A 19,890-nucleotide genomic window follows, 5' to 3' on the forward strand; every position below is an offset into this window, starting at 1 on the left:
AGCGGTAAAACTGAGATTTGCCAGGGGAAAAAAACAACCCTGTAAAAATTGCATTTAATTTGTAATTCAAAAAAGAATGAAAAAAAAAAATCCCCAAGTCAAACAATTTACTGACATATGGGGAAAATATAAGAACATTTTTGCAGAAGGAATATACTATTTCAGGAAAAGAAAAATATATGATTTCCAGTTAAAAAAAAGTATTGCTTTGACTCAGGTGGTAGTACTCTCTATGGAGCTCATAACAATCTACAACGTAAGAATGTTTACAAAACCTTTAACTACAGGACTCATTCAATTTAATGTTCTTATATTCTTAGTTCTTTGCTCCCAAAAGATGGTTGGGGAAACATTCAAGATGGTTTCAATGTTCAACTACTACTTTTTAAAGATGCGGCATTTAATGAAATACCCTAGTTGCTTTGTGTGTACTGGCTTTTGAAAATAATGAAAGAAATCCCAGCTTTGATCAAGCAAAGTTTCTGTTCCAGCGGACTCCGAGCTCAGTAGTCTGCAACAATTCCCTGCCTATTCACAAACACATGCCCATTTTCAAAATTTAACAATAAGGCATTGACTTCTTTCTTACCTTCCTTCATGTCACATCATTTTTTTATTATGTATTTCACATTACGCCAGGTCTTTCCTGGCATATTCGGTCAGAATCTTTTTTCCACAAAAAAAGCACAAAACAACCAAGTCAGTCAGTCACGTGGACAAAACATCCGGAGATTAGAAACTAACTGTTCTTCGTATGTTAAACAACCTATTCCTAACATGCAAAATGTGACCTGAGAGCGTATTGAAATCTGACTTGAAATAGCTGTCAGCTAGAAACATCTGAAACAATTAACGCAAAGCTTGATTTTATTTAACAGTATTATTACCTAAAGGAGCTATTATTCCTAATTGTTTTATGATTTAACTATTGCACACTGCTTGTGCTTGATTCTGCTAGCACAAAATTTGAGGTGAGACTATAATTGATTGAATTTTAAATGTCAACTAACTTTATGAAGCAAACGTCTCCTGAATAAGAACAAATACTAATCAGAAATTTCTTCCAAGAGGGACAGCTTAGGGCTCTGTATTATTTATTTTTATTTAAAATTGGGTGTCCAGGAGGAAATGTTTGAGAAAAAAACTATTAGAAAGACATTAAGCAAAGGATGCAGATGAAGGCAGCATGGTGTGATGCTCCATCAAGGCCAGCCCTCTGATCCTGACTCAACGTCTTTTAAGAGTCAGCGTACAAAGAGAAACAGCAAGAAGCCGATTTAACGCCTACCAAAGCCAATGGAAATCCTGGAGAAAAGATAATAAAATACCAGTGGAAAGACTCCCACAGCATAACGTAGAGACATTCAAGTCTGCTTTAAGCTCCCCAGACGGTGGTGGCAACCTGGAGTTCAGTTCAGGCAAAACTATTCTACTTTTGCAGAAGATTTTGGAGTCTGATCTGAACCCCTCTGCTTGGGTATCACTGTCCTTACCTTGTTCTCACAGCAATGGCAGCAGCAACAGCTGAGCTCTGTTGTACGCTTCTGGGGGGTAAGGCCCCCCCCCCCAGTTTCACAACTGGATAGTGTCTAGGGCATCTGGAGGAGGAACAATTGCTAGCAAACAATTCAAAGGATTGATGGACTGAGTCTTCAAGGGCAAGTAGAAGACAAGCGAAATTAAGTGTTGGTCAGATGAACAGCAAAGATTTTAAAACTTTTCTTCCCTCTCTCATACGCCTATAGTCACAGATGCACAAAATCTGTTAAATAATTTATATTACTGCTCTTTACAATGAAGAAGGATTAATTAAATGCTCTGGTAAAAAGTATTGTCCCACTTATGTCCCAAACTAAATCACCAACAATTAATGTTTATTTAACAAACCCTCCCCCACACACAACAGGATGAGACAATAATACGATAATATTACAATGTAGCTCTAGTGAAAATCTGTAAAAATTTAGAAATCCCCTATCAAAGTCCTTTAGCCTGTAAGAAATACTTCAAAGGAAAGTGTAGAGTTACATGCATAATACAAATGTACTTATTTATTTCATGGTAATAAAAGTATGATTCAAATGGAAAACAAATGCAAGAGAGGATTTTAGAAAATATCTAACAAGGTAATTTTAAAAATATTTTGCCTCAAGCACTAAGAACTAAGAAGGCTGAAAGAAAGCAGGGCATTGTAGATTTCATCACTCTCTTCCTTTTCAAAGGACTGTAAAAATTGAATGCTATTCAAGCATATTGAATTTATAACACATAACAGGACAATCTATCATGCAAAGGAACGTTATTGCGTTTTCTAGTATAATTATTAACTTGAAACCAGAAATATATTGAGATATTTGAACAAACTGGAGTCACTAACTGACCCTATTAGGGCAATGTCTTTAAAAATTACAATTCCTGATCAAAAAATTATTCTGGCTTGCCTACAATGTAACTTCCAAAGTGACTGGAAGTTTCCGAACCCTTCACCTTTTGCTGATACAAAGACTTTTTTTTTTCCTTAGATTTCCCCCCGACACCTCTTGCACTTCAAGTTGCTGAAATAATGCTGATGAGAGAAGAAGCACCGACTAAAAAAGCCGGGGCGAGGGAGGCCAGGCTCAAAGAACATGGAAAGGTAAAATGGAAAATGCAAGAACAGTTTGCCTTTTAAAAGTTTGACTTTACATTAAGATATTGTAGAGGATTTGAAATTCCTTTTTCTAAAGGCTTAATTGGGAGCAAGAAAGTTTTGAACAAATTTATTAGAGGCTACAGTAGCAAGTACTCCAGCTTTTTAAAGAACACTTCACTTTAAGCCAGGGACTGTATGTTACTTGTTAACCTGTGTTACCCACTACTTGATCCCTGCACCAAATAACACTTTGTTGACATCCATTGACTATTTATGAAATCTTTTAAAAGTATTTGAGCTGAAAATATTAATTACACTAGAAAATAATCTTAAATGTCATGAAATAATGCGGATTTTACAGAGCGGATCTGTCTGACAGACTGAATCATCTCTGATGCACACCAAGGAACTATGGAAAGTCATAAAATTATCTTCCATTTCCCTAACTTGAAAGCTTGCATGCGTATTAGCAAAGCAGTACAGAATTCACACTGAAAAATGAAATATTTCTTTTCGACTCCTGATTAACACAAACTTGCCTTCATACCTTCACTGGATATGACAACAGTGCCGTGAAATTGTGTGAATTGTGGAGGAGGAGAGAAAATTTGGGGCAGTGCAGAAAACATCACCGATTTGCACTGATCTTCGGCTCCTTGAATTTCTGATGATTCTTTTGCTCACATACTTCTTCATCAGCAAGGAGGACAGTTGCTCCATAGCCTCTCAAATTTAAGAGTCAATTACTGCCACAATACAGTAATGCAAAAGGCCTTTATCATAGACCTGTCCAGATGCTAAATGAATCTTTCCTCTCAAAATTCTCCCTGGCATCACGGCATCCTTTTAAGTCTCTTCTGGCCATCATAGATCACTGGTAAACCACAGTGACTTCCAAGGACCCTGTTAGCAGAGAAAGTGTACAGGTACCTCTTGCTTGGACACCTCCAGTTTATCAGCGCCATTAATTCATAGTGGTTCTCCCCCAATGAACACAATAGTCTAGTTATAATCACAGTCGGGCTACGGGAATGTGCATTATCGCTTTTCTCTCCTCATGAGGAATGCACTCCAAAATAGCTGTGGCATTTTCCCCTAATAGCCTCACATTTCACTTATATTTAATTTGTTACCTGCTGTCTCTCTCAGAATCTTTTCTGCATTGCTGCTCTCCGTCCTGCTCTCCTGTATTTTATTTCTGCTTGTTATTCTTCTTTCCTGCCCCTTGAGAGCAATGCCTTGCATTTATCCACTTTCAACCACAAATCCCTGGACTTAATCCAATGTTCTGAACTCTCCAGATCTTTCTATACACCCTCCCTTTTCCTACCCTCTGCCAGCAATACGCCTCATGTTGGCTTTTCCAGTACAAAATTTGTTTGGTTTTCCTTTAGTTCAGCTTTTCAACCATTAATTTAACTGATCAGAAGGCAGGATGGGTAGGCAATGAATGCGTGCCCAGTGGCAGGCATCTGACTGAAAATCAGATAAACTTCCTGTTGATTTTGCCTTTTTTTTTCTGGAAGTCTTTGCTCTCTGGTTACGAAGGGCAGTGGTAAACAGGAGGAGAGGTAGGGACTGGTCAAGGATTTCTGACAGCAGCAGCGCCACAAGAAACGTAAAGATTTTCCTGCCCATTTCCTGCCCAGCTTGAACAGCCTTACAAAGGGAGAGGAATATTCAAAAAGTAAAAATAGGTTTAGATGGAAATTGATAAGTGTCTGATCCTATCTTCCCTCTTACATAGTTTGAAAATAAGCTATTGCTCCCTCATTGCCCATCTATAGTTTATATGAAAACAGACTTTTAGGAACCACTGTGAAGGAGCTACTTATACTGATAAGCACGACAGGTGGGAGAAAAAAGAAATTAACACATTCAGATACTCTCTTTATTATTCACTGCTTTCAATGATGATGATGTCAACAAGACCTTTCCCATACAGTTATTAACTGTCGGCTTCACTTTCAAATGTGATACAGCCAAAAGAAATACAAGGAATAGAGTCTACGATGATATTGGTAAAATTTCTAAACAATATGGAAGTAAAAAAGAAAACATAAAATTTTAATTTTTTTACTAGCATCACTGGGACATTTCAGTTCTAGTAGAAATTAACAGCCTTTGCAGCGCACAAATGTTTCTTTCCTCATCACCTCACTCAATAGTTTCAAATTACCTATTTGTTACCTACTGCCTGTGCTGTAGTTTCTTTTGAAGTAAGTGGCATTGTTTTTCTTCGAATGACATATTTTCTATTTTACAGATGCAGAAAATAAGACCATGGACAAATTAACATCCTACGGGAGAGTTGTCTTCTCTCTGGAAAAGCCTACTTAGTTTTGTTTTGTTTCAAAATGAGGATTTTTTTCTCCCCGCTCCTTTTCCATTTCTGAAGCAAATTCAGGATTATTTTTTTTAGGGTTTCACTCTGAATTTCCTTTCTCTTTATCCAGGTATTTTAACTACCTTTGGAAGGGGCTCTTAGCTTTAGAATCCTGCGCCTGTCTCCATACAGAGTTGGCTTTGCCATCCTGCATCCATCTATCCTAATCCCCCGGCAGCAGTGGGAGTTTCCATTAATGCAGTACAAAGAAAGTGAAAAATCCCACATTAGTGAAAGCATTTTCTATTCATACTGAAGAACTTTACAGTTATACGCCTTCTGAGGACACGTGTATAGGAGCCAAACAGTGATGGTGCAGGGGAGGAAGGGCAGTCTTTGCCATGGGAATCTGGGTGAATCACTCAGTTTTTGTGTCAGTCTAAAATAAGCATCAATAAAGTGTCAGTTCCCTACTTCACAAAGTTTGTAAAATGCTTTGATATACTGACATGCACTTCTCTATAATTCCCAATGGCTAACTAAGTCTCTGAAAGAATAAACTATTAGAACAGATACTTGCCTGGGTCTTTTTGCATGGAAAACACTGCCGTTTGTAGAAGCAATAAAGGTGATGCTCTTCACTCAAGAATCTAGACAGAAGCAAACAGACAATTAAATGTGATAATTATTATTATAGTTTTGTTAAACAACAACAACAAAAAAAAACCAATACCAAACACTCAAAGCTTACATTTTGGTACAAATTTAAACAGAAGATATATAATTTCCTCTCTAGTGGAGACGGTAGGGCTAACTTAACGAGGAGGAGAAGTAACACCCCCGTCTGAGGTTGCAGAGGTTTATATGTCTTCCTCTGCCTGGATTGTTTTCTTCTGAAGATTTTTCCTACAAAGGGAAAAAATAAGAAAGATGTCTCCACAGATTGATTAATAATGTTGCTAAGCTCATCTGGCAACATTTTATCCTCTGTAAAAGACAGGTGCCCTTTGCAGAGAAATATTCCCTTCTCTTTTTTTCTTTCTTCTTTTTTTCCCTTTACAAGCCCTATCATCTAGGGAAAGAGAGTACTTTGTCTTAATGGCAGTGATTGCCTGCTACGGAAAGACCTGGGAAGACAGAAAACCGAAGACGGCTGGCAGAGGGAGAGAGGCAGAGAAAGAAGTTTTAGTTTTTGACGGGCCTGAAAAAGGCTCCTTGATGTGATGGCAGTTGGTGATACAAGGGCTGATAAAAAACCAGCACCTTCTGGAAGAGAAATAAGTTTTCTTGCTGCTGCAGAGCTTCGTAAAAGCATCAGTCCTAGGACACATATGGTACCACTGTGATTATGAGTACCGAAACAGGCTACAGCTGGCAATGTTACTGAAGCCTCCTGCAAACTAATGGGCCAGAGGACTTCAACTGAGCTTCAGACAGTGCTTAAGTGACTTCTCAGCTTTAGGGCTTGGAGCTGTTTATTCTATTTGTGCAAATAACCCCTCTGCCTTCAAACAAGTCTGCAGCAAAGCCCCTCCTTTTCTAAGGGAAATTAAAAATTCACCATGCAAGGGTCTAGAATGACTAACTGGATTGTCCCAAACAGATTTTTAAGAGCCAGGAGCCTTACAGATAAAATTGGTTCCTTGGAATTGTTAAAACCCGTTCTTCCATAGCCCAAGCAGAGCTTTGAACACAAGTACGTCGATTCGAGATTCAACGCAAATATATTTTGAACAGAGCAGAAGGTGCGATTGTGTCAATACTTCTGGGTGAGCTTTTGGTATCCACCAGCAGACGCCGTGCTGTGCAGGCTGCTGGCACGCTGCTGTGGCACCACCTTGGATTTCTGCAGGCACTGAACCTCGGGGGGTGCTTTTCAGTGGGGATTCATTAAAACTGTTGGGGCTGGCACTTGTTCAGAAGCTGGTTTCCAAGAGGTACATTGACGCACATGTGGCCTGTGACTTATTTGAATCTGTCAGGGTTTTAACTATCATTGACTCCGCTGAAGTTTCTTTTCAGGGAGTGATAGATTTAGCAAGCAGCTCAAGAAAAAGAAAATAGCTTCTGTTTCCTCTCTTCCTTCACCCTTGCACGTCACGCTGTTTGTGCTGCAATAAATGAAGAGAAGATTAAAATACCTCTTATTAATCTCCCACCTTTCAGAAGTGATTTAATGCTTTACAAGCTAGGGTAGTGATTGCTGATAATGTGCTAGGGAACGAGGAGGCAAACTTTTCCGTTGCATTTAACACAATATTCTTTCAATAACAATGAGGGAAAAAAACGAGCTAAAGAATAATGACAGCTCTCACTATTTTACTTACTATAGGTTAATATCTGCTGCCATTTTCCAGGTGCAAGGACACTCCTTCAGTGTGGGGCCTAAGGAGAGACACGCACCACGATGGGACCAGTAACTGGTAGAAGTGTGGCTCATGGCTAGGAAAGGAAAAATTAATGCTGTGCTCTTCAGGGCTGATCTCAAGATGAAGCAAAAATATTACAGTTCCAGGTAACAATGGTAATTCAAAGAAGAAAGAGAAGCAATTAAAAAACTACAATTGCAACTCGAGGAGAAATAATAGAACGGAGGCTACACAAATATAAACCATCCTTTTTTTTTTTGTACATTCAGCAACTTCTTACTCCTTCTTTTCAATGCCTTGACAAGATCTACACCTCTGCTTTAAAGCTGAGAGTCTGAAATTGCCATCTAAACTGTTTCCAACCAAACCTGCGAATGCTGTAGGACATGACAAGGGAAATGATGCATTGACTTTATCTAACGCATTGGTATTTATGGTCTGGTCTTTTGGAACAGAGATGATTTCAGTGACTTTTTAAAAAGAGGGAACAGTAGGAGTTGGTAATCTTGCTACTGAACAATATGAAGAGGCTGGTGCTGGAGTCATTCCATAAGAATCAGCATTTTTTCCCCCTTTAGTGAAGATTTTTAAAAAAAAACAAAACACCTTACAATAAAACTGACAGCTGTCCCAGCTCTGCAGACTTCTCACACTGCAGTACCTATACCAATCCATGAATATTCAGAGTATGTTCTGGGGATATTTTTGATCTCTTTTTACATAAGAGAATACCGTACGCTAAAAGTTCTGGTACTGAGATGCATTATTATTGGTATTTTACCAGTAGGTCCTACCCAAGATGTATCACATTAAGCACTGTGATATCTAACTAGGGTATATGGCCGAGACGGTCCTTGATTACCTACAGTCTAAGCACCTACACAAAGTATTGTAGGAGATCCTGAACTCAAATTTCCATGGTCCAACTCTCGTATGCCAGTCACGGACTAAACTGCTTTCCTGAGCATAAAGTATGGTATTCCTCTAACATAAGCCGTTAGCTTGAATGTAATGTTTCAACAAGATTAGTCTCTTTACCTTACTCTCTAATGCCTTTTCTTTTTTACATAACATGTCAGAGAAAAGTGATGTACAATTACTGGTTTGTGAGGTGAGTATGCAGTGTTTCTCCAAAGAAATGATAAAAAGCACTCCTCCTTTACCTACTTCTGATTATGGCCAGGCTTCGAGAAAGAAATGAAGCTGATCATAAGCAGTAATTTATTCAGAGAGGACTGAAAGTTAAAAATCACGGCATAGGTCCTGTCTTAAAAGCCGTTTCAGTTATATTTGTCTGCTATAAAGACAAGGAGGCAGTAGTCTCTACATGTCCAGGCACTCTGTCCTTTCACCACTTCTTCTTCACAAAGGCTCTGATCTGTACCTGTGATGACACCTGTCCTACAGTTGTCAGCAGAATCCGTAGGGTATATGCCCTCCATGGAAAAATCCTGCAGTTCGAGCACCGTTCTTTTCATCATTCGTGCACATTTTATATTTTTACATTTAAATCCCTGCATGAGGATGGAATATTTCATAGCAGATCATTTCAACTGGAATTAAGAATTTTAGTCGTACTTCTTGTTGCTCCACGTTACTATCCCAATATTATAATAATAGTAGGAAATGACACATACTTTGCCTTCAAAATAATATGTCACTTTCCACCAGAGATACCACACACTACTCCTCAGTTCTTCAAAAAGTTCTTCAGAGAAAAAATGGCAAACATCTAAATTTAATTCCATGCTGTGACACAAGCCAATAAATTTTGGAAATGCAAAGGCTATCTTGATACCATGACCTTTTTACTACTCTAAGTTCAGACCCAAAACATTACATATAATGGTTCCTTAGGAGACTCTGATTTTTTTTTTTTTTTTTTTTTGCAATATTTATGGAGATCTAGGTCTGGAGTAATTTTATAGGATTTCAGGAAGGGAGAGAAGGAAGGAAGAAGAGTGTTTTGGTTAAAGGAAAATTCATGCTGTATGATAAATTGCATGCAACATCCTTCTATAAGAATAGGAGGTCTTTAAAGAAGTCCTTTCACTTTCTTCGGACAATATAACCTTAGTGTTATAATGTACTGCATACATACCTAAGGGTTTTTAAGAGGACTGATTTTCCTAAAAGGTAACGTTGACATTTTGTGGAGCAGTCCTAGTCCATCAATTAAATATGTATTGAAATATGGTAAAAAAAAATAAAAATCCAACACCACCACCCCACCCTCAACACCCTCCACCAAATTTCTCATAGAGATTAGGATAGTCCTATAGAGCAAACGCTTTCTCAGTATTCCCCTGGAGGTAACACACAATCTACATCAATCATATGAAACAGAGAAACATTTTGAGTGTTTACATAACTTTGATTAGAGGAAAATTCTAACTCACCGTGCATTTCATACTGCTAACTCTCTGTAATCTCATAAGTGCAGTATCCCATGCCCAGCGCGGGCAGCTTTCCAACCATTTCTCTTTAAGATCTTAAACTGTTTCAAACGATGTGTGTCAGTGTGCTACTAAAGAGTTTTAGCATTTACTCAGGAACCCCTGCAACCCCTGGGAAGAGGAAGGAGAGGGAAGAAAGCTTGTTCACAGACTCATCAACGCAGAATGATTTCTCACTGTGTTTTTCATTCCAGCATATTGACATTATACCACAAACCATAAACTTAATAGAATGTATGTGTCAATATTCTGGGCATAAAGTTTAGCACAAGGGAGATGAATATTATTATCAACGTTGAATCAGTAGCTCCATATAGAGATTTAGTATGATGGAAATAATTCAGTCAACAGAATGAATAAGGACAAGGAAGAATAAAACTCTGAGTATTTAGGACTTTTCATTCCAAGTAGAGCCTTCAAGGGCATTTGTGCTTCTGTTGGATGTGATCCAAAAAAAAAAAAAGAAAACCAGGTTTAGGATAAAAGGAGAGGAAAAAAAAGTAGGAGATAATATGAAACATCTTACCAAGAGCTACAGGTCGCTGTACAGAATCATAGAATAATTTAGGTAGGAATGGACCTCTGCAGTCACCTGAGCCACTCTCTCACTTAAAGCAGGGATGGCCTCGAAGTTACATCTGGTTACTTGTGGTCACATCCAGTAACATCTTGAATATCTGCAGAGACAGAGATTCATCAGCCCCTGAAGTTCCCTGCTCCATCACTACCACCACTGCCCACCACCATCACCACCCCAGTGCAAATTTAGTTGCCTGTTCATCCCATTGAATTGCTGGGTTAAGAGACAGCATTCAGGGAGCTGTTGCAAACTCGAAGCTCTTTGAGGCTAGACATTTTTCAAAATTCCAGTATCAGAGGGAACGAGTTTAGGCTAAGAAACCTCATAGGAGACAAATGTCATATTTTTACATTTAGCAGGAAAATATGCCAAATTTCAGTCTTACCATGTTCAAAGAAAAAAATAATTGTTTGGCCAAATAAGATATTCTTTTTCTAAAACATTCCTAATTCTCCAGAGTCGCATAAACACTTATTCAGAAGCAGAACTATTACACCATGACCAAAGAAAATAATTTCATATCTTTAAAAGAAAATCCCTTAAATATATACGGCTATGCAAAACAAGCAGCAAAATGCTCTTTTATTAAATGGATTCCCTTTCAGTGTCTAAATTTTTTAAGCTTAGATGGTACAAATAACTGATTTTCAATGACAGCATATATCTTTCTTGTGTCTGATTAGCTGTTGCCATTATTTATAGCTTTGTGCATGTGATAGAAACATAGAGAAGACAACATGAATCTTTCTGCCTCTGTTGACAGGTCAACTAATCCATTACTGAGTCTCCTCCATTCTTATTCCACTTACCTGTAAACCAATAGTGTCAGAGCTGAATTATATTTGATATCGAAACTATTGATGAATTGCAAAGGTTAAAATTAAAGTGTGATTTATGCTGTGATCAGCAGCACGGTGTTAGAGCACCAAGTGATCTGTGCAAAATTATAACCATAAATACACTTCAGGCTTTGCTTTAGAACCTCTGCCAAACAGCTCTACTTTTTTTTTTTTGTTGTTTCATTCTCTCTACCTCTCTTCCTCTCTGATACTGTAGCAAAAGAAATGCAAATAATTTGCGGATAAAGATCATAAGCTCCCTGGTTTTGATGACTTTCTGAACAAAAGGATGTTACTTTATTTCACTGGAGACTCATCTGAAATACTACTGCAACCGCTGGAGAAAACGACGAGTGGTACAACAAGCACTGAGTTTCTCATTTGACAAAAGCTACAGTTTATAAATTTCCTGGTATAATTCACAGAGTTCAGTAACGCTGGATGTGTCGACTAGCATAAAAAATACTTAGCAAATGACAGAATTATTTCTTCAAACTGGAACAAAAAGTGTCCCTATCTATAAGCCTCTGCTTGCTTCATGTAGGCATCATTTTTTCAGATGCTATGTTCAACAAAAGTGAATGGTCCATTTTCTATATACATGGTCTGTACTTTGTAAGGAAACAGTCCTAAAATAACTTGCTGTTCCTCAGAAGGTGGTCAGAAATCCTGAATATTATCCTACCGATATCTCCCATTTTTGTATCCCCTTGCACTTCTGGTGCAAGTCACAAAATATCACTAAAACAGGCTAATCCTGCAGGTCTGCACCTTCAGCCCCAAAGAGTGAAGGCTAACGAAGTCTCTTGCCTCAGCAGATCTCCCACTCCATGCTGCATAACAAAAGTGAACTTCAAGTGCACTCTTTTGTGCGTTTCTACACAGACCTCTTTAGCCAATTCCTCCACGGCATGATATGCGAGAGCTGTGTGGCCTCGGTGTGCAGGCTACAACTGTCGAAGAAAGCGTCAGAAAAAGGCAAACTACCGGTTTCTGGGAACAGCAAGTCCAACCCTGTTGTCCCTTTGCTTCCCAAACACATGCAGAGAGCACAGACTACAACATTGTAAAGAAACTACACATAACTCACTCATGTCTTACACTGGATGACAAAGGTGTATCAAAAAGTTTCATTAGGAGGTCTTTGCAGAATTAGAATGACGTGAAGTCCCAGGCTGTATAATTCCTGAATCTACTACTAAAGAACCCTTTTAATAGTCTAATCCCCGTGATGCTGGAAGCCAGGATTTCCTGCAGTGAAAAGCACAGCAAGTGACATGCCTAGCGCCAAGCATGACTTCAAGTGGCCAGGAGAGCAGAATTCCTAAAGCTCTAGCTAAAATCTTACAGAAATATCTCTCCTGATATTTAGTTGCTTTCATCTTGCCAAAATATATGCTTGACTTTCCTGGGCTAATTTAGTGCTTATTTAATAAAGAAGCAACCTCTACTGGAGAGTGACCCAAAGGGATAGACTTGTTAGCACGGTCCTGTTTTAATTGGTTACACAGAGATTTTGTACTTGTACAGCTCATGCAGGAAAGGTGGAAGCAATGACAAATGAATAAATTCAAACTGAACATGAAGCATTTATTTCTCTGTTTACAGTTTCTAGTCACAGAAAATGTTTGTTGTGTCTTTCATTCTATATGCCAAGAATGTGTTATTTCATATCCTGTTCCTCAATCACTGGTCCACCCCTTCATGATAGCGAAGAAATTATTTTTCCCATTAAGAATGCTGCCTGGTCATCTTTTGAGGTTTAAAGGCCAGTTGATCTACTGTTCTCAAGTTATCTTGGGAGGTATCAGAGGGACTGGATGGCTCTTTGTTAGACATCAAGAGAATGGGAATATATGACAATGTATCTACCTGTCTATGCATCTGTCCCAGTTTAATTGCAGAAAATATCACCATACCTGAAAGAGAAGTGTCTAGCAGAAAGAATGGCTGTGTCACAGGACAGGATTCATTTGCTCCCAGTTAACTACAACTCCAAAAATTTGTGTCTGCTTTTCAAATATTTGCAATTTTGAATCCAAAACCAGAATATTACCTACAATTACACGGAAAAAATCAAAGCACTGACCTTCAAAAACATTACCAGGAGCTTTGCCTGGCTTTAGCCCTAATGAGAAGATGAAGTGAGAGCCGTATTTGGAGACAAGCTGTGAAGAGACTGAGTGTCTGAGGTAACCCAGCAAGGGTTTGCAAATCCCTCCTGGAGAGTTGCCTCACCAGTTCTGGGACTGTTATCACCCCGTTGTCATTTGCAGTGCTTAATTGGAGCTCGTCATACAAAGGGACACTCAGACATTTATTCTTTGTGGAGATAAGCCTGAGAACCAGGATACTTCCAGTACCTCAAAGATGAGAAAAAACTCAGTGCATTTACAAAAGCGATGATGAGAATTTCCCTGGTAGCGAATTCTTCTATGTATGTGATCCCGTCAATGCATGAATCCAGATTTCAGCTACGTTAGCATACAGAAGCAAGATGGAAGCTTTGTCTTCCTACAATCTACTAAACTGTTGGTCAGCATATTTAATAAATACGCTTTTTACGCTTAGATTTATAACTTCCTTTCTAGAGGTATATACATTAAAAATTAACTAACTGTAATTCTGAATTATTCTAATATAAGTTATTCAAACATGCAATGGCCGGAAATGAAAGACAGCATGTGGACAGATGATTTTACAGATCCATCAACAGTTTGGTACACTAGCAGATCATTAAAATCTACTGATAAATGTTTGTACAGTTTGGGGGGTTGTGGTGGTAGGAAACATTTTTGCAAATATGATGCAAAAGACAATAATTTTCAGGACAGAAAAAACAATGCCATTAGTTTTTTTCTTTTTTTCCATGATGGGAAATACCATTTTAGGTTTATATATCTCAGTGCTTTAGAAATAACGGGCACATTTCAGGGAAAAATTGTCGTGAAATTGGGGAGGGGGGGAGAGAGGAAAATCTCTGCACAAAATGGTTGAAAATTCACCGAATTGTTTAAATGCAAGGGTTCTTCACAATAAAATGGCTGTTCTCCTTAGCAATAGACTTTTCCCCATGTCACTGCAGATCAGAATGAGAAATATATTTCCATGATATTGAAGCCAAATCTTGTCATTCTTATTCACGCTGAGCAGTACCTTATTTTGGTAAGCCTGCTTGCTGGATGCAGTTCAAGAACATTTGACAAAGGATGGTGGCATGTCTATTTTCACATGTGTCGAATGCCTCAACCGATTTCAGAAGAATGCTTGTGGAATAACCTAGTGGTTGTGGAAAATTGCCCAAGCAAAGGATTTTCACATCCCTTCTCTGTGGAGTGCCAGTATTTCCCAAGAGAGCACTCCAACAGTTGTCAGTGAACATCTTTGAGACTCCTACTTATATTAATGAAACTGCACGGCATGAGCAAAAAGCTTGTTTAGTCCTATTCAACATTTCTTCCAAGAGACTGAACATATTCCGTTCACTTCAGAGCAGTGTTTCTTTGTGGAGATTCATTGGAGACGTGCTTAATAATTATTAACCTATCCATATTAAAGAGGATCTTGTAGGTGAAGAGAAAGATTATATGTACTTCTTAAAATTACGTCTTAATGAATTCAGTTTGATTTAGCCATTGATTCCATTTACGTTGTCTCGAAATTTTGCAAGCTGTCATTTCATTGTCATTCATGTTTGCTCTTTGATTACAGGAGCTGTGAAAACAACAGCTAAAAAGAAAGGTATGTGGAAAGTAGTTTTTTCCAAATATTAATTTTTTAATTGAAACTCCTTCTCACTCTAATAAGAGGTAGCCACTGTTCTCTTTTCCCATAAAAGAAAGATGCTGGTCACCAGAACAAAGCATCATCGCACTGCTGAACTTCTATTTCTCTCCTAGATAGTGCAGATTCATGAGAAGGATTTCCAGTAACTTATACACAGGATAAGAGATCTCTCTTCCCAGCCTATGGGCACATTGAGTCCAATTTCATATTTTCTCTACTTCTATCATTACAGAGATTTCCTAGCAAAGAATGCGCATACATTAGCTGTATCTGTTCAGTTCAACCTATACCTGAGCTGAGCCACAGTGGAGGCATTTCTGGTGGTATTGTCTGTCTACCAGAAGAGACAGAAGTTGGAAGTAAGCAAAAGAGCAAAATTCCTCTGACTAAAAACTCCTTCAGGTTTAGGATAAACTTACGAATCTAAAGTCTACCTATAGGTTAGAATAAGAAGTATACACAGCTAAGAAAAAAAAAAATTGAAAGGTATTTTGTACAAAAAAGGAATTAACCAAAGCTTCCTTTCGTTTGTTATTAGATTATTTTAGTTAGGATATGAAATGACACAACAGCATTGGTCAATCTTTTCAGAGCAAGCACAAAGTGCACCAAAAATTGTGGAAGATTATAGTGAATATAAATGAGAGAAAAATTTTTCTCACACTCTAACAAAGATTATACCTTGAATTGCACAATTGTCCACAGTGTAATTGTAATACTATAATACTATTTCTATGAGCTTCCTAATATGGAAGCCCAGTAAAATGACACAATTTAAAAAGTAAACAATAGGGGTTCTTTTTCCTAAGTTGCTTCTTTAACTGCATTGATTAGTAATTCATCATTCCATTTAAAATTCAATATTAACAAAATTGTAATGGATCAGCCTTACTCTGAAATCAATTCCATAGTCATCACCATGCCCTATTATAAAGTAATGGCAATGCTAATTTTATTCTGCCAAATGTAAGTTGGCTGATTTATCACACCATCATACAGTTAAACCGCTCCTTCAATTTGTTTTCAAAATAAAAGGAGGCCAAAAAAGAAAGCCCAGTGTTACAACTACCCATTTTTGTTTTAAATAGCACTGTGTGTAGAAAGTCAATCCATATAAACTGCAACAAAGAATTTCAAGAAAGGAGTCAGAAGCATCTACTCTGATATTGTAAGTCACTATGGTCTCTCTGACTTCAGCCTTGCTAATAGCTTCTGACACTGGTTGTTTTTTTATGTCAAGTGAGAACCTAGCCCTCTATTTCTGTTACATTTCAGGTAGCGATTTAATAATTATAATGCAGGACTGAGAAGCAGAAAACATTAGATTCTGTTCCCGATTCAAGACTAACTTGCTGGCATGAGCTCCGTTTTTTGCTTTACAGTAAAAGGATATCATACGAAGACATTTTAAGAATTCTTTGAGATCTAATAAAAAAAACTTGTAAAGCAGCTGCATATTTCTAAATAAAGCATGGGTGTTCAGAGAGATTCTCATCATCATCCTCTCATTAAAAATTCCGTAGACCAAACGTCACTCTCAGCAGTCTCTAGCAACCCCACGGCACAAGTTTAACCAACGGGAGTGAAGTTAGCAAACCCAAAGCATCGGTGAAATGGAGTCTGGCTGAATCAAAGATGTCTGCTTCTGCTAAGGGGAGAAAAGCTCAAAACGCTATCACCAGAGCATGCAGTCGCATAACTGATTTAAATGGTTTGCAGCCAGCTGGAACCGTGGCGTAGATAAGGCCTTGCCATGCTGAACCAATTTGCACTCAACTGTTTCTAAAACCTGCCAGTTATAAATCCTTTACGCAACGCAGATTCCCACTGCTTGAAACACCAGGAAAACTCCTTTGGCTACAAGGAGTGAGCTCTTGCAGCCACTGCCACCAACCGCCTGCCAGGGACGTGATTCCACCCACAAAATGGAAAACAACAGCAGCGTTCAGAAATAAAGTACTCTGCCCGAATTAACTTCTAGAAATAAAGCATGGTTCTCACTGTTTACAAAATACGTTGCTTGCCCCAAGTTTCAGCAAGAGCTAATTGCTGTTGTGAATTATCTTTTACAGGCCATTTTCATACTCTGTAAATCCGTCTCTTACCCCTATACTGATTGCATATCTAATTTACTCTGAACAGAAAAAGCTAATAATATTACATCTGCTAAAGGAGCTGAGATGCATGAAAAAGAAGAGCCATTAATGTTTTGTATTATTTAGCTTTTAACGACTACTGGCGTTATGTAAAGTACAGTCATTTTAGTCATTGCTTTGGTAGCTCCTACATTTTCACAAGGACACACATGCTACATGGCCTGGAGCATCTCTAAATAATGATAAAAATAATAAAAACAAAAGTATTTGGCTTATAATTATGTAAGATGCACTCTAAGCTAACCTCAAATGATAACATATATTAAATAAGACCCTAGATCCTTGGCAGAAGCCTCAGGGATTTGTGTGATGCTGCGAAAAACAAGCAGAAGGGCCATTATAAAAAAGCTACATGAGCTACTTATTTGGGCATAATGTTGGCCCTGTGTAACTTTGTGTTTGTTTCACCTGTTTTTTTCCTAATGATTCCTGATTGGAGGTATGCCCGGTCTACTGAAAATACCTAATTCAAGTTCCAAAGTCCAGGACAACTTTAGAACAGCTCAGAAAACGCCCGACTTTGACATCTTTGAACACCAACTAAGTGCACAGGACTGCAAGCACTGAGTACTTCTTCCTAGAAAACCTAGAAAACTAGAAAAACTGTGTTCAGTTAATTTGCAAGACCTTTGTTTTAAGACTGAAACATTTTTTCCTTGTGGAACCTGAAAATAAGAGACACAACAAAGAAATACAGCATACCCTTAAAAATGTGCAAGAAAGGGTAGCAAAGAGAAACAAAGAAAAAGTAACAGGAAAAGAATCCAAGCTAAATTAGTAATAAACACAAAAAAATAAGGAAAAAGAAAGTTAAACAGTAGATTTTGTGTTCCAGTTCAGCACATAGCCCAGCACCTGCATTTATCCTAGACATCTTTCAAAAAACTACTTTCTAGCAAATTTATTTTAAAAATAACAAAAAAAAAAGAGTCCTCCATTGACTTCCCTAGGATGTCTGCGCATTAGCAACGAGACAGAAAGAGGTGATGTGACTCATCAATGGGTACATTGACCGTCTGCTCTGTGGGACAGACATATCCTGAAGGCCTCCTCGCAGCCTGCTCCCTCCTCAGATATTTGAGTTCTCTTCAAAAAAGACTGACCTTATTGGAGGTTTTAAGACACAGGAAACCTTCGCACTATCTGTACTTTCTCCCTGTTTGTATATCGTTCTTGTGATGGAGAGACAATTTAGTTTTAAAAGCACCGAATCCATTATTATCTGCCAACAGGATATGAAACATGGTGGCAGGAGACAACCGGGTGAGATTTACAGCACGGAAATGAGACAATTTCCCATGAAGCTGACTCTGTTTTATACTATTCCTAGAACTTACAGCTCATCACCTAGTATACAGTAACTGTCTAAATGAATACTTCTGTCTCCACGGTGCCCTGCAGGTCAATGGGGTAATTTTTCCTTGGGGCAAAGGGGAGCATGGCTGGTGCACGCACACAGGCAGTTCACGCTCTAACTCTCTTCTTCTGTGAGTGGTGACTTTGTGGGTGACACATTAAGTGCACAACCATTTGTTTTGTACTTGCAAATAACGCATTCAAACATTCCAAGGCATTTTATGCAAAAGCTATGGAGTTGCTTGTGATTAAAGAGCCCATTTATATCCATATTCGTCTGTTTTGACCTTACTTGACAATCACTTCATTAAATAAGGAAGAAAAAAAAGCTGTTAATCATACAGTGCTCTGGGGAGTAAGATGGAAATATCAAGTTGAAGATAACCTTCCTTTTTGGTTTGTTTGCTACCACACATGCCTGCAGTCTCAAAGTGTAGCAAGAGTCCTCCATTGGCCTACAAAACTGATGGGCTGAACTTAAGCCTTCACATAGCAGCTAGAGTCTTTTCATTGACTTTGATGCATATGGACCAGGTCCAATTTTTTTACTGATGGTAAAAAAAGTAGGCTAAATTAGTGAACTATTTAAAAATGTTACCTTCCCACCAGGCAAAGTGAACACGACTAGATTGTATGGGAAGAGACTTGCTGTTGATCAGTCTTTTGTTTCTAACAACCATGAAGATGACAAAAACCCAACGTGAATAAAAACTGATTTACTGAAACAGTTTTGCAACTGGGGCAAAAGGCGTGTCAGAAGAACAGAATTTTGTTGCCAAAACCACAGCATTGCACAGAAGCAAAGGGTGAAGCTGAAGTTATTCCTTACATGCATTCAGATAAGCTTTTGAAGGGTTTATGTTAGCCTTCTGTACTTCTGGTAATAAAGTTCTTCCAAAGCTGTAAGGCATAACGTACAAAACCAGCAGACCTTAATAATTTACAGTGATACTTCTATAGAGGTTGGAGTCCAGCACTTACAAGGCTTGGAACAATGTGCTGTAAGCACCCAAGGATCAAAAACTTCAGTTAGGTAGGTAGCGCTACCTCATTTTAAATTTAAAAAAAAAAAATAAAAAAATTGTGAAACAGAGATGATATCTAAATAGTAACCGCTGAAGAGATTAAAAAAAAAAGAGAAGAGAAGAGAATCTGAGTTGCTTGACATCATTTTGGGAAGATATTTTTCTCTCAAGTCTATAAAGATGTCAGCTTTGGAAGAAAATATCCTAAATGATTCCTGCAAGCTGTGGCTATCACCTAGAAAGGCTATCACAAAGTAGTAGATTAATATTTTAAGCTCAACCTGGTGGAGAGATTCACGTGTAGAAACGCCGTGCAGCAGCTGGCCACGTGTGTTGCAGCACTGGTAGCGCTCAGACGACACACA

Source organism: Chroicocephalus ridibundus, chromosome 6 (assembly GCF_963924245.1).
Source record: "Chroicocephalus ridibundus chromosome 6, bChrRid1.1, whole genome shotgun sequence".
In the NCBI taxonomy this organism is placed as follows: domain Eukaryota; kingdom Metazoa; phylum Chordata; class Aves; order Charadriiformes; family Laridae; genus Chroicocephalus; species Chroicocephalus ridibundus.